The sequence below is a fragment of the Dendropsophus ebraccatus genome, chromosome 7, assembly GCF_027789765.1.
Source record: "Dendropsophus ebraccatus isolate aDenEbr1 chromosome 7, aDenEbr1.pat, whole genome shotgun sequence".
In the NCBI taxonomy this organism is placed as follows: Eukaryota; Metazoa; Chordata; class Amphibia; order Anura; family Hylidae; genus Dendropsophus; species Dendropsophus ebraccatus.
In genome coordinates, this window is record NC_091460.1 from 19,442,938 (window position 1) to 19,458,643 (window position 15,706).

The following is a 15,706-nucleotide window of genomic DNA, read 5'->3' on the forward strand; positions in this document are numbered from 1 at the left end:
ATGTGTATCAGATACCGGCACGAGGTACATGGGGCAGTATGGCTTGATCAATTCATACACAAAATTCTGATGTGTTTTTTATTTAGCCTAGGGGCACTAGTATCAGCCATAGGTGTGATGTGCAGCACTCTGTTTCTTCCCTGAGCCACATTATTGTAGTTATATTCTTGTATATAGGAGCAGTATTATAGTAGTTATATTCTTGTATATAGGAGCAGTATTATAGTAGTTATATTCTTGTATATAGGGAGTAGTATTATAGTAGTTATATTCCTGTATATAGGAGGCGGTATTATAGTAGTTATATTCTTGTATATAGGAGCAGTATTATAGTAGTTATATTCTTGTATATAGCAGGCAGTATTATAGTAGTTATATTCTTGTATATAGGAGCAGTATTATAGTAGTTATATTCTTATATATAGGAGCAGTATTATAGTAGTTATGTAAACAGTGAAGACAGAGGTCCGGGCACTCAAGTATTATTGTATATAGGGGCAGTATTATAGTAGTTATATTCTTGTATATAGGGGCAGTATTATAGTAGTTATATTCCTGTATATAGGAAGCAGTATTATAGTAGTTATATTCTTATATAAACCATCATTATGGCTGCAATTTTCTTTCGCTGTAATCATTTAAAAAATAAAATCCATGCCTGCCATAGTGTTTTCATCAGCAGGGGGCAGTCATGTGGCTAGCAATATGCCGGGTACATCTATCCTTCTCCATACATGGTGAACATGGCAGTAAGTGCCTGAGGCATTGCCCCACAGCCTGCACACGTGTGACTGCTCTCGCTTCCACACAGTCCTGACACTTGTAGCTGCTTTCCAGTGATATTATCCAGCTCACACTTTATCCGCCGTGCTGTACAGATGGCTGAGTTATTCTCCAGGAACTGTCAAAATAAAACTATTTATGGCACCTTGAAGCCGAAGTGGAAATAGCTGGACAGAGGTAATTGGAGACAAAAGATCTATTCCACGTGCGGTAAACTTTGGATGGCCTCTCCGCACCAGAGACTTCTGAGAAAAACTAAATCAGGCGTGTGCGGCAACTTCACTCATTTGCATGTCTCCAGCACAAGACTGGGTGTCTGAGGTGACTAGTAGTACTAGAATGGGGCCACTAGGGGCACCCCATTTTTTACAGGGTAACTTTATACTCATAAGCTTCAATGCGTGGCTAGGAAGACAAGTTCTTCAGTCCGGGCAGGCTGGCTGACAATGGGAGATGAGCGAATCTCGAGTATGCTCGGGTTCGTCCGGACGAGAGCATGCGGTATTTGATTACCGGTGGCTGAAGAAGTTAGATGCAGCCCTAGGGAGTACCGGAAAACATGAAGTTAAGTGGAAAATCCTTCCACCACATATCTTATGGAGAGCACGCCTGATCCTTCTATCCACAGATGACATCAGTTGGAAGGTCCTCATATACCTCTATACTGCTGGCGGGTCTGTCCGACTTATGAGGAATATTAAAAAAAATCTGCAGTCTTCCAGTACCTATCAGCTACTGTATGTCCTGCGGGAAGTTGTGTATTCTCTCCAGTCTGACAGTGCTCTCTACTGCCACCTCTGTCCATGTCAGGAACTGTCCAGAGCAGGAGCAAATCCCCATAGAAAGTACTCGTGCTCTGCAGACTGGAAAGAATACACCACTTCCTGCAGGACATACATAATTCAAGTAAATACAAATCTCTGGCACCATTTGATTTAAAAAAAAAAAAAAAAATAGTGAATTACCCATTTAATATCCCCTGTGGGGGCACTGCAGGAAACGTAACACTTACTGCCAGGTTTCCCCATAGATCCCCACTGCTCACTGGAGGTCCCAACAAGAAAAAATTTGTGGTAGAAGAGTCAACCTATCCAAAGTAGAGAATCCCTTTAAGGTCAACATTTAGAGTTGAAGGTGTTATGTAGGTGGGCAGCTTTACACGGTATGACCTTGGACTTCTGACATGGATTAAGGTGGCCGTACATCTTCAGTAACTGTCGGTCAAAAAATGATTTTAGTGATATGTAAAAATGTTATTGTTTTCTGTATACAGCTTCAATGTGGATCGGCACAGTCTTATCTATGCTGTGCAGGGATGATTGTTACCGCAGGGTATAGGCATGGCAGGTATTTTTAAAAGGACATCAGTCACTTGTCACTTCATGTGAATTGGGTCACCAAGAAGCCCTGCGAGGGTAGAAATAGTTCACATTCTGTGACGCTGTAAGAACTTTACAATACATATCTCTTCAATGTAAAACAATATGTTCTTTAGGTTCGGGGACCCCCTGAGCATTTAAAGGACCAAAACAAAATTTCTGAGAGCTTCCCCATAGCAGACATTACACAACGTCATAAACATCAGTCAAATACTTAACCGGCTGAAGAACCTAAGTCAATCAGGGTAAAGTTATAAACAATGAAATCCCTCTAAATGCAAACAAACCACAAGCCTGTAATAATAATTATAATAAAGGGCTAACAGTATATAGTCCCTCTTGTGTACTCTGTGACTTCATCTGACGTCCTGCCATTTCCCTACCGCCGCGTCTTCAGTTTCGGAGACTGTGCTACACCGCCATTACCGATTTAACCGCTTTTAGTCCTTCTCCGAAGGGACTACTAGACAATAGGGCTGCAGAGTCCACCCCTATATAGATCAGGTTAGCCTGTTCTGAGCCGTCGTCTGGCTGTTTATATACGGAGCCGCCAGAGAATAGCTTGTATACATTACGTATGCATGGGTCGTCTATAGACTAACACAGGAGCCTTTAATCGTCTGCCGGCTCTAACGCATCACTTTGTACAATGAGTCTTTTTAATGTTGGGTCCCTTACAGTCAATAAGGACGCGGATCCCCGCAGGACAGTTTACATTTCTTTACTCTTTTTTTTTTTTTTCCAATTGCAATTTTTTTTTCTCCAGAAAGGTCATGAACTACACAACCGTTCACAAGTTTGGGGTCACCCCAACAATTTTGTGTTTTCCATGAAAAGTCACACTTATTCACCACCATACGTTGTGAAATGAATAGAAAATAGAGTCAAGACATTGACAAAGTTAGAAATAAGGATTTGTATGTGAAATAACATTGTTCTTACATCACACTTTGCTTTCGTCAAAGAATCCTCCTTTTGCAGCAATTCCAGCATTGCCCACCTTTGGCATTCTAGCTATGAATCTGTTGAGGTAAGCTGGAGAAATTGCCCCCCACGCTTCTAGAAGCAGCTCCCACAAGTTGGATTGGTTGGATGGGCACTTCTGGCGTACCATACGGTCAAGCTGCTCCCACAACAGCTCAATGGGGTTCAGATCTGGTGACTGCACTGGCCACTCCATTACCTATGATAGAATACCAGCTGCTGCTTCTGCTGTAAATAGTTCTTGCACAATTTGGAGGTGTGTTTAGGGTCATTGTCCTGTTGTAGGATGAAATTGGCTCCAATCAAGCGCTGTCCACTGGGTATGGCATGGCGTTGCAGAGTGATAGCCTTCCTTATTCGGAATCCCTATTACCCTGTACAAATCTCCCACCTTACCAGCACCAAAGCAACCCCAGACCATCCCATTACCTCCACCCTGCTTAACAGATGGCGTCAGGCATTCTTCCAGCATCTTTTTATTTCTTCTGCATCTCACGAACGTTCTTCTATGTGATCCAAACACCTCAAACTTGGATTCATCCGTCCACAACACTTTTCTTCCTTTGTCCAATGTCTGTGTTCTTTTGCCCTTTCTTTTATTGGCCAGTCTCAGATATGGCTTTTTCTTTGCCACTCTGCCCTGAAGCCAAAAATCCCACAGCCGCCTCTTCACTGTAGATGGTGACACTGGTGTTTTGCGGGTACTATTTAATGAAGATGCCAGTTGGGGACCTGTGAGGCGTCTGTTTCTCAAACTAGAGACTCTAATGTGCTTATCTACTTGCTTAGTTGTGCAACGCGGCCTCCCACTTCTTTTTCTACTCTGGTTAGAGCCTGTTTGTGCTGTCCTCTGAAGGGAGTAGTACACACCGCTGTAGGAAATCTTCAATTTCTTAGCAATTTCTCGCATGGAATAGCCTTCATTTCTAAGAACAAGAATAGACTGTCGAGTTTCAGATGAAAGTTCTCTTTCTCTGGCCATTTTGAGCGTTTAATTGAACCCACAAATGTGATGCCAGAAACACAATCTGCTCAAAGGAAGGTCAGTTTTGTAGCTTCTGTAACGAGCTAGACTGTTTTCAGATGTGTGAACATGATTGCACAAGGTTTTTCTAATCATCAATTAGCCTTCTGAGCCAATGAGCAAACACATTGTACCATTAGAACACTGGAGTGATAGTTGCTGGAAATCGGCCTCTATACACCTATGTAGATATTGCACCAAAAACCAGACATTTGCAGCTAGAATAATCTTTTACCACATTAGCAATGTATAGAGTGTATTTGTTTAAAGTTATGACTAGTTTAACGTTTTCATTGAAAAGTACAGTGCTTTTCCTTCAAAAATAAGGACATTTCAATATGACCCCAAACTTTTGAACGGTAGTGTAGTTCAGAAAGTAATGCGGTCAGATGTCAGTGGAGGATTATCGTGCACCCCCTACGTGGTGACAAGATGTTATATTCCGTGAGGAATGCGGTTATCGATTGCTCCTCTGGATCTCCATCAGTCTTCAAGGGGATCTTCACCTGGACAAACCAGCTTCTTGGGCCTTTTCTCTCCAATCGAATCGGTGCTACATCTGGTCAAAGCTGAGTAAGGGTGGTATTACACGGGCCGAGCAGGGCCCGATAATACCTGTAAACGAGCAGCGATCTGCTAGATCGTTGCTCGTTTACTGGACCTATTACACGGCCCGATAATCGTTTGACAAGAGCTGCAAGGACATCGTTACCGATGTCCTTGCAGCCCTTGCTAAACTGGCATACATTACCCATCCACGTTCCAGGGCTGCTCCTGCGTCAGCTTCTCCCGGGGGTCCCGCGCGCTCTCTAGCGTCACAGCAGCCTGTCAGCTGGTAGGCCGCTCAGCCAATCACAGGCCGGGACCGCCGCGGCCTGTGATTGGCTGAGCGGCCTATCAGCTGACAGGCCTCTGTGACGCTAGAGCGCGCGCGGGACGCAGGGAGAAGCGGACGGCAGGAGCAGCCCTGGAACGTGGATGGGTAATGTATATCGTTAGTCGCCGGCCACGCACCGCTATTACACGCAGCGGTGCACGGTCGGCGCCCGACGAAAATAGGTTCTAACCTATATCAACGATCAGCCGATGATCGTTGTCATCGGCTGATCGTTGCATTTATTACACGGAGCGATAATCGTCCGAATCGGGCCAATTCGGCCGATTATCGTTCCGTGTAATACCACCCTAAGACTAGTCGCTATGGACAGTGAGTAGTTCACAGCTAAAGAGATGAGCGCTACTGAAGCATGTTGGAGTCCGATTGCTTGGAATTTCATTACCGGGAGGAAGAAACGATTCTCCAGGACCAGCTGTACTCCCCAGTGTAGGGATGACGACTAGAGATAAGCGAAATTTGACCATGTTCGAATTTGTCCAAACCTGAAAGCTCTGTATTTGAATACCAGTGGCTGAAGCTGTTGGATGCAGCCCTAGGTAGTCCTGGAAAACCCAGGATACGTCCAATGGCTGGCCAATCATCCAATGTGTATTCTAGCTTCTTAATTATCTCAAGATGGTGGATGTTAATAGAAAAAAAAAATAGTTGGGCTGCCCAATGCTTTTAATTTTTATGGACATAATCCTGGGACAGAGGGGTCTGGAGACAACAGCGGGATTTGTAGTGGTTAAAAGAGATACAAGGATCGGGAGGGGATGGAAGGCTTTGAAGGGGACAGATGGGTTTGAAGGGTTTGGAGGGGACGGTATTCTCCCTTCACTCCACTTGATCCATATGCCTGCTTGGCCATTGGGCATGTGTATAAGAGGATCGGGAGGCATAATAGTTTGGCTTACAGCTATCTCAGATGAATGGATGAAGAGGAGTCAGCTAGATAAAGGAGTGTGTCCAATGTAAAAAACATACAAATTACAGTATATGACCTCTATGAGTTTGTTTTGTAGATAAGATGGTGCAATGTATTCACAACCAGGCTCTGGCCATATACTGCGCTACCTTCAGATCTATAGAACCCTATCATATATTCCGATATCCTCCACTAAGTAATACAACTCCTTAGATTCTTCTGGAATTACTACAACATACTCTTAGTCTTGTCTAAGTAGCGCGTCGGAGCCTCAGGTGTAGTCTCAGACACCATCACCTGACTCCCGGGCCTGCAGGGATCGGGAATGCTGGAGTCTAGGTGTTTTCCATTAAGTGATCTCACAACCACAAGCCCCCGAGCAGCTGGGATCAATGACATGTCCTCATAAGGTATTGAACTTCTGCTCTTAATTATTTAGAAATCTTTACCAACATTCAGTGACATCATTGAGAAGCCGGCACGTGGAAGAAAGCAAGCCGGGCGGGTCGTCTTGTATTCTTACTGACTTACAAGCAACCTGTGGGAATTTGACTGCACCCAAAGCCACTGTAATAATTCCCCATCTCCTGAGTCTTACTGGATCAACACCAACCATATCATGATATATGCAGTATAGAAAGGAACAGAGATTCTACACTATTATAAGCATATATAATCTTCATAGCCTGCCAATCTACTATATCCACGTGGCAATATCCAGTCGCTTCTATAAAATGATAGCAACAAAGAAGGGGGGATGCCACTGCACAGGTCAAAACCTAAAAGGGGCAGGGCCAAAACCCCAGTTAGGATGACACTGCACCGGTAGACACCTAAAAGGGGCAGGGCCAAGACCCCAGGAAGGATGACACTACACAGGTAGACACGTAAAAGGGGCAGGGTCAACACCACAGGGGGGATGCCACTGCACAGGTAGACACCTAAAAGGGGCAGGGCCAGTAACCCAGGGGGGCTGCCACTGCAAAGGTCTACACGTAAAAGTGGCAGAGCCAACACCCCAGGGGGGCTGCCACTGCACAGGTAGACACGTAAAAGGGGCAGGGCCAATAACCCAGGGGGGCTGCCACTGCACAGGTAGACACCTATAAGGGGCAGGGCCAATAACCCAGGGGGGCTGCCACTGCAAAGGTCTACACCTAAAAGGGGCAGGACCAATAACCCAGGGGGGCTGCCACTGCAAAGGTCTACACGTAAAAGGGGCACAGCCAACACCCCAGGGGGATGCCACTGCACAGGTCGACACCCGAAAGTAAAATAGGCCAACACCTCAGGGGGGCTGCCATTGCATGGGTTGACACCCAAGAGGGGCAGCTGCTGCTGCTGTACAGGCTGACACCTCAGGGAAGCTGGCACTGGGTCAATACCCAGCTTTTACATGAGCAGACACCCAAGGGATGTCGTAGCAGAGACAGAAATCCTAGGAGACAGCTACAATGGCTGACATCACATGGTTTACTATATGAACTGTAATTTCACAGTCTTCTTTATTATATAACCAAGAGTGGCCTAAAATGTGTTACTCCAGGATGGAGCTGTGATACAGAACTATATACACACACACAATACGCAGCCAATTGTTACCCATCTCCATTAGCAGAGGGGGACCACCTACAGCCTCCAAAATATAATCACTATGCAAGCAATAGACAGTAGTGATGTACCTATTCCTATCTTTCTGGTCTCATGATCATCAACTGGAGACAGAAGAATACAGACTTGGATAAATGAAGATCTGATTAAGTAAATGAAGAACATGGCTGTCACTGAACTAAGGGATGGGAGCTGTAGTTTGGCAACAGCTGAAGAGCAAAGATACAAAAAAAAAAAAAAAAAAAAAAAAAAAACCTGGAACGCAGCCCAAAGTGATTAAGGGAAACATGCAGCCAGAGATTGCCGTATCTGCATAGATGGTAAACAGATAAGGTCACAGGTCAGAGGAACGAGGAAAAATTTCCAAGAAGTTATACAGAGGTGAATGGGAGGTGTTTCACTTCATGCCGGAGATGTCGATGACAAGGTCTCAGCCAGTGCGGAGAGTAAAGCTCTCACTCTGCCAGGCTTCTTCAGCCATGCGTTTGGGCATATCGTTCCACAGTATCGCTGGCATAACCGCCGCGTGTCGCTGCCTCTTTCAATGTTTGATGTTCAGCTAATTGTCAGACGGGCTGGTCTGCCTGCCAAACGTAAATGGTGCCCCGAGGTGCTGACTCCTGCTGTGAATTGTACACTGAGAGCCATCAAACCATCTCAAGTGCCGTGATAAGTGAAAAGCTCTTAGTGAGATGAGACTACCTGGCAGCGTTCACCGAGGGCAGCGGGTGCCGGCAACGTTCCCATATGGTGAAAGAAACCAGCGATATACGCCGCTCAGATGACAGCTAAGTCATCGATCCCATCCAAGATGAGAGGGCGGCCGATCGGTGAGGCGTTGAAAGACCACACAACATGCTTGCCGGTATGGAAAGTTGCCCTACTTATACAGAGGTGGCTGAGCTCCAACCAAAGACAAGATACCGATCTCGGCTCTATAGAATGTATGACTGTTAAAAACCAATGCACGCCTACAGTTCACTGAGCATAGAAATGGCATAGACGGATTGTGCTCTGAGGTCATGCTCCATGGCTGACAGCACAGACTGCCACCGGATCCTGGTACGGTTACGGCTCTTGTACTATCCCACCTAACGGTCTACATCTTTGTCTTACAAATAAACCCTGGTGCCGGGCCAACTATGACTTTATAAGTTAGCGATGACACATTGTGGGCAGCAGAGGACTGGAGCGTGCTCCATGCTAGGAAGCCATAAAGGGTGACAGAAAATCATCGAACCAGTCACCCCGGGTGCTCCGACATGAGCTCATTCATCTCACTCCGTAAGGACAACTGGCTGGATGCAGGAGAACAATGAGCCGCCCTGTGAATAAGAGATTCAAGATGGGAAAATATTTATTTCTGGAAATTTCTTAAAGTGACAAACTTGGAAAGAGACAGGAGTGGGAAGTGGGGCAAAAAAAAAAAGGGTTGAGAGGTTCTTATACACCTTATATTGTGGGCCCAATCCATCGCCAAGGGAAGGAGAGAACCTCAGGACTGGCAATAGACACCAAAAAAAACAGCACCTCACCTGTCCTTGGGTTATGTGCGGTATTACAACTTGGCTCCATTGACTTCAATAGTACTGAGCTGCAACACCACAAATAAACTGAGGAAAAGAGTGGCGCTGTTTCTGAAAGCAAGCAGCCATGTTTTGCTCACTCTGGATAATCCCTTTAAGATACCATGAAGAACCATGACCAGTATATGACGCAATATGAATGGAAGTCATATAAACTATATGACTGGCAGCAGGTTAAGAACAAATCATCTGGCTCCCGATTCAGGATCATATTACAGATACTTGGCCCCATCCCATGAACCATTGTCCACCTTAGTCCCCCACCAAACCTGGGTAACCAGCCTCCCCTTCTACACAGTTATCATACACAGTACCCATGTGATAGCAACATCCACCCATTGAAAATAGAACCTTGAGAGACGATCAACAAAAGGCGACAACAATGACAAGTAAGGGGGAAAAAAAAAGAAATTCCGAAAAGATGTCACTAACACACTAAGGGTGCCTACACACACACACACACACACACACACACACACACACACACACACACACACACACACACACACACACACACCAGATCCGCAGCAGATTTGATGGTGCAGATTTGATGCTGTGTTCAGTTATTTAAATCCAATCTGCTGCGGATCTGCAGCAGAAAATTTGCTGCGATACGGTGTGTGTGAAGCTACCCTTACTATTTATTAGACTCCCATAGACATCTAAGAAGCTAAAACACAGGAACACTAGAACGCTGTGAAAAAAAATCTGCAAATGCTATTAGAGAATAATTCACAGCTGAGTGGCCTGAAAACAAGCACTTCAGCCCTAAGAACTTGTGTGATCGGCTTCACTATTATAGAGGAAGGTGCTGCCATTTACACCATTTTTATGTTATTGGATTTTTTTTTTCTATATATTTTAAAGTAATCTTGATGTCTTGCAGTATTCATTCTCACCACTAAGCTTAAAACCAAGTTGAGACTTCCTGTTTAATCTGAGATTATGAGGCTGCTGTAAAGTGATCTGTACAGTGAAAGGCTAGGCCTCTTCCCTGTTGGATAAACTGTGCAAAGATCACGGAGCATGAACAGACACATTTATTATTCATCTGTATGGGACAGCTCCTGTCTATTGTTACCTATCTAGGCTTACGATCATTAAAGGGGAGTCAACATGGGAAGGTACAATCCCTCCGAATCTCCGCCATTTTGCTGATCACGCATTCCACTGCAGTATTTCCACCTGCACTCCGAATGTAAAATCTGGTGTGTGTGAACTGAGCCCAAGGTAAGAAAAAGGCACCCCAGTCCACCAGCTTCTCGAGAAACCGCCATTGCTGACGCTACATAATGACCATAGTAGGATCGTACCTCAGCTTACACCTACAAGGTTGTGCGTCACAGCAGGTGTCAGCCATAACAGACTGGCAGCCACGCCATCGATCACTGGAGATCGTCTATTTGTGTCCTGACGCTGTTTAGTCTCAGGTTAGTAGGCTGACTGACAAGTGATTCCTCGTAAGCGGCTTTACATGCCAACATCATGACACTTTTATAGACTTGTAAAACAAGTGTAATTAACCCAGGATTCAACTCTGAGTGTTCAGAAGAAAGTGCACGTAGATATACTTACACCAGGGGAGGAGGAGGAATAAGAAGAATGTGTTCTGGAGACAAGGAGGTGATTTCCTTCATCACATACAATGGTGGACGGCATATCCGGCAATGTCACACCTCCTGATGACTGAACACATACAGGACACTATGCCACAGGAAATTAACGAATTAATAGACCTCAGACTGTATGAGACTCAGTGAAAGTCACTGTAGCTGAATTTAGCTACGGTAGCTATCCCTTACGACCTCTATACATGGACAACAGCTATCCCTACCGACCTCTATACATGGACAACAGATATCCCTACCGACCTCTATACATGGACAACAGCTATCCCTTACGACCTCTATACATTGACAACAGCTATCCCTTACGACCTCTATACATGGACAACAGATATCTCTCCGGACTTCTATACATGGACAACAGCTATCCCTCCCGACCTCTATACATGGACAACAGCTATCCCTCCTGACCTCTATACATGGACAACAGCTATCCCTCCTGACCTCTATACATGGACAACAGCTATCCCTCCCGACCTCTATACATGGACAACAGCTATCCCTCCTGACCTCTATACATGGACAACAGCTATCCCTCCCGACCTCTATACATGGACAACAGCTACCCCTCCTGACCTCTATACATGGACAACAGCTATCCCTCCCGACCTCTATACATGGACAACAGCTATCCCTCCTGACCTCTATACATGGACAACAGCTATCCCTCCTGACCTCTATACATGGACAACAGCTATCCCTCCCGACCTCTATACATGGACAACAGCTATCCCTCCTGACCTCTATACATGGACAACAGCTATCCCTCCTGACCTCTATACATGGACAACAGCTATCCCTCCCGACCTCTATACATGGACAACAGCTATCCCTCCTGACCTCTATACATGGACAACAGCTACCCCTCCTGACCTCTATACATGGACAACAGCTATCCCTCCTGACCTCTATACATAAACAGCTATCTCTCCGGACTTCTATACATGGACAACAGCTACCCCTCCCGACCTCTATACATGGACAACAGCTATCCCTCCTGACCTCTATACATGGACAACAGCTATCCCTTACAACCTCTATCCATGGACAACAGCTATCCCTCCCGACCTCTATACATGGACAACAGCTATCCCTCCTGACCTCTATACATGGACAACAGCTATCCCTCCCGACCTCTATACATGAACAGCTATCCCTCCCGACCTCAATACATGGACAACAGCTATCCCTCCCGAACTCTATACATGGACAACAGCTATCCCTCCCGACCTCTATACATGAACAGCTATCCCTCCCGACCTCAATACATGGACAACAGCTATCCCTCCCGAACTCTATACATGGACAACAGCTATCCCTCCCGACCTCTATACATGGACAACAGCTATCCCTCCCGACCTCTATACATGAACAGCTATCCCTCCCGACCTCAATACATGGACAACAGATATTCCTCCCGAACTCTATACATGGACAACAGCTATCCCTCCCGACCTCTATACATGGACAACAGCTACCCCTCCCGACCTCTATACATGAATAGGCAAAAGCTATCCCTCCTGACCCCTATACACAATGAGCAACAGCTATCCCTCCTGACCCAAATATACAATGAGAAACAGCTTTAAGCTCCTGATCCCCTATACACAAACAGGCAATACCTATCCTTCCTGACCCCAAAACACAAACGAGCAACAGCTATCCCCTTATCACCACTACACACAATGAGCTATGCCTTCCGAGCCCTATACACGAACTGGCAAATCTATCCCTCCTGACGTTCTATACACAATGAGCAACAGCTATCCCTCCCAACCACATATACACAACAGGCAAGAGCTATCCCTCCCAACCACATATACAAAAAAAGCAACAGCTATCCCTCCCAACCACATATACACAACAGGCAAGAGCTATCCCTCCCAACCACATATACACAACAGGCAACAGCTATCCCTCCCAACCACATATACACAACAGGCAACAGTAATCCCGGAATATCTGGCAATGTTACCATGTATCTCTGCCCATGGGAGAGAGCTGGGACACCCCCATACACATCAGATTGGCAGATCCGGCTGATATTCACAGCCAATATAATGAATATAGCTACTTTACCACTTCCCATAGTTGTGACTTTTTTACAATTTACAGCTCTCTCTCTCCTATGTTGGTGCAGGGGTCTAGGCTTTATCCCACAGAGTGATGTAGGGCTGTAAAGATTTTGAACAAAAAAAGAAATCTGCTTCAGAAAACATGAAAATGGCCAAAGTTTCTAAACTTGTACTGTATAAGTTTGTTTACTCGGGAGCGGAAAGTCTCCAGAATTACTGCACCCCCCGCAGCTCTGTGTTATTCCTTTCCTATAAATAACACCTTAGTCGCTCTCGATAGAAGCAGAACAATGGCGTTGTTATAATAAAAGGTCTTCCGGCGAGCTGGAATTCCTGGCAGGCCGTGCACCTGTAAAAATCCCCGTCGTCACCTGCGTGAAGCCATATAGAGCTAGGTGCAGTACTGGCCGACAGGAGCAGGGAGGTAAGGACGGCTCAGACCTTGACTCTTGGCCTTGTTCCAGGCTTCCTGGGAAGGTCATGGTAAGTTCTCGCCTGGCTTTCACTTGTGCACACACACTGATAGGGTTTATAACCTTTACCACAGCACTGCTGCCTCTTATCAGGGGGGAAGACAGAGCAGGGTCAGGTGCGGGTCAGCATCCTTATCACCCCCGAGCTGGAGAAAGTGTCCCACCTGGGCTGTCCCTGGCTGCTAAGTCCATGGAGGTCAGCCAGACTGCTACGGGGCCACGCAGAGTTCACTTTATCGCTTTCCTCTTATCTGGAGGATTAAGTTTAACAACTTTATCCAAGCTGCAAGTCACGGCTTCCTGCTCTGCTCTCCGAGTCCTGCCCGACTTGGCCGAGGCTGAGAAATCAGCGAGAGACATGTTCTCAATAAGAGCGCCTTTTGTTCTTACAAATAACCCAGCGTGTTGGCCCCCGATTTCTACAAGACTGTGACACTTCTGGACTTGACATAAAGCAGAAGGTGTCAAACGGCCGCGGACAATGTAAAAAGCCATGTGACCGAAACGCGTCAGTGTAATGGAAAAAGCTGCCACAAGGGGCAGTTCCTGAAAGGATCAGAGGTGACCCCTGAACAGCAGAAAATACTACATACTGCCATCCACGGCACTATAGATTTAAGATTGTTTATCGTTAATCGTCAAAAAATATTGCTAGGTGTAGTAGTACCCTAACTTCTGTCTCCTTCAAGGGGTAGTGCGGCGCTAAACATTTATTCACAAAATAAGACACATTTCAAAGTTATACAACTTTGTAATGTATGTTATGTATGTGAATGACCCCCTTCCCTGTGTTTCTTGCCGCATTCATGTCGACCCCCGTCTTCCATCATGTGACAATGACGTCGTCTTCAGGAGGCCGGCCGAACCGCTCCATCCGTCCCTCATGCCGGCCCCTCTCTGCCGCGTCATCAGCTGCTTTGTAATGTGTCTTATTTTGTGAATAAATGTTTAGCGCCGCAGTACCCCTTCCAGGGTCCTATGCCCCACCACCACCACCACCCATCCACTCTAACCCCTCCTCCAGACTTCTGTCTCTTCTAGAGTCCTCTGTCCCTGCTCCAACCATCATAGTCTTCTCCAGACCACATACATATACATATATATACACACACATATACGTGTGTGTGTGTGTGTGTGTAAATGGCACGTTACTAGATATGAGTGCACGGTGGCTGAAGAAGTTGGATGCAGCCCCAGGGTGTCCTGGCAAAAATGGGTACTACCAAAGGACATATGCATGTTTTCCGGGACTCCCCAGGGCTGCATCCAACCTCCTCAGCCACATGTAATGTAAGGGTTCCTGGTTTGTATGTGATAGGGCCCTATTTCATGGGCCAATTATCGTTCGGATAATCCTTAAATCGTTTGGAACGAATCAATAACCGTTTGGTTGAATAGCAATTAACGATTAAACAACGAACGAGAAACCATTGCTCGCTTAACGAGACCTGGACCTATTTTTATCATTGCTCGTTCGTAAATCATTCGCATGGAATAAGACGTTGTTCGCAGTAACGACGAACGCAATAGCGACAAGACAAGCGCAAGGACGATCACAAGTAACGATCATCGTTCCGTGTAATTGGGTTAACGATTTCAGGTCGTTCGCAATAGCGGTCGTTTGAGATTGCTAATTATCTGAACGATAATCGTCCCGTGGAATAGGGCCCTTACATCAGTCCCTGGGGTGCGCACACAGTCCTCTCGGCTACAGGACACAAGGCGGCAACAGAGTTATATTATGATCCTAGAATATTCCTCTAGTGATTGTTCCTTCTGCCAGTAAGTTCTGCTCTTGCATCTCAATGTTTTCTCCGTACTTCAGGGTCATAAGAACGTTTACAGCGGGTGTTAAACATTTGGCTGGGATACAAGCTAAGCACCTGGAGAGTGCAGAGCGAGGAAATGGGGCATTGTACTGGGTCATAATAGACCTGCAACATCTCTGCGTGATCCACACACCGTCCTGGAAAACAACACTCGTGTGAGGTAAGTCGGGGGACAACAAGGGGAGACCATTGTGTGGCATTATGCTGCCGCAATACTACAACCCCTACAATGCTCCCACAATGCTGGGGGTAGTCTGCTTCTACAGTAGCTAGGAAAGACTTAGTAGACCCCTTTCCGATACTGTCCAAGCTCTGCAGCCAGCTGGCAGACCTGTAATACATCATCATCTTAAGGTCTGTATAGCATGGCGGGGCTCGTGGTAACCTGGCTGTATAACCACCACGTGCCAATGTGGCTAAATAAATTGAGAGTCCAGGCCTGTATTGTTTGTGTGGCCGTTAACACTCATTGTTATCGGCCGCGCATCTCGTGTTAACACAAAAGCTGTGACTGGCTGAGGAGCAGGAAAGC

At 46.0% G+C, this 15,706-nt stretch overlaps 1 protein-coding gene across 3 annotated transcripts in view; it reads right to left on the reverse strand.

Moving 5' to 3' along the window:
* EXOC6B (exocyst complex component 6B) overlaps positions 1 to 15,706 on the reverse strand; it is a 133,173-nt gene that overhangs the window by 18,990 nt on the left and 98,477 nt on the right. The gene's annotated exons all lie outside the window — the stretch shown is intronic.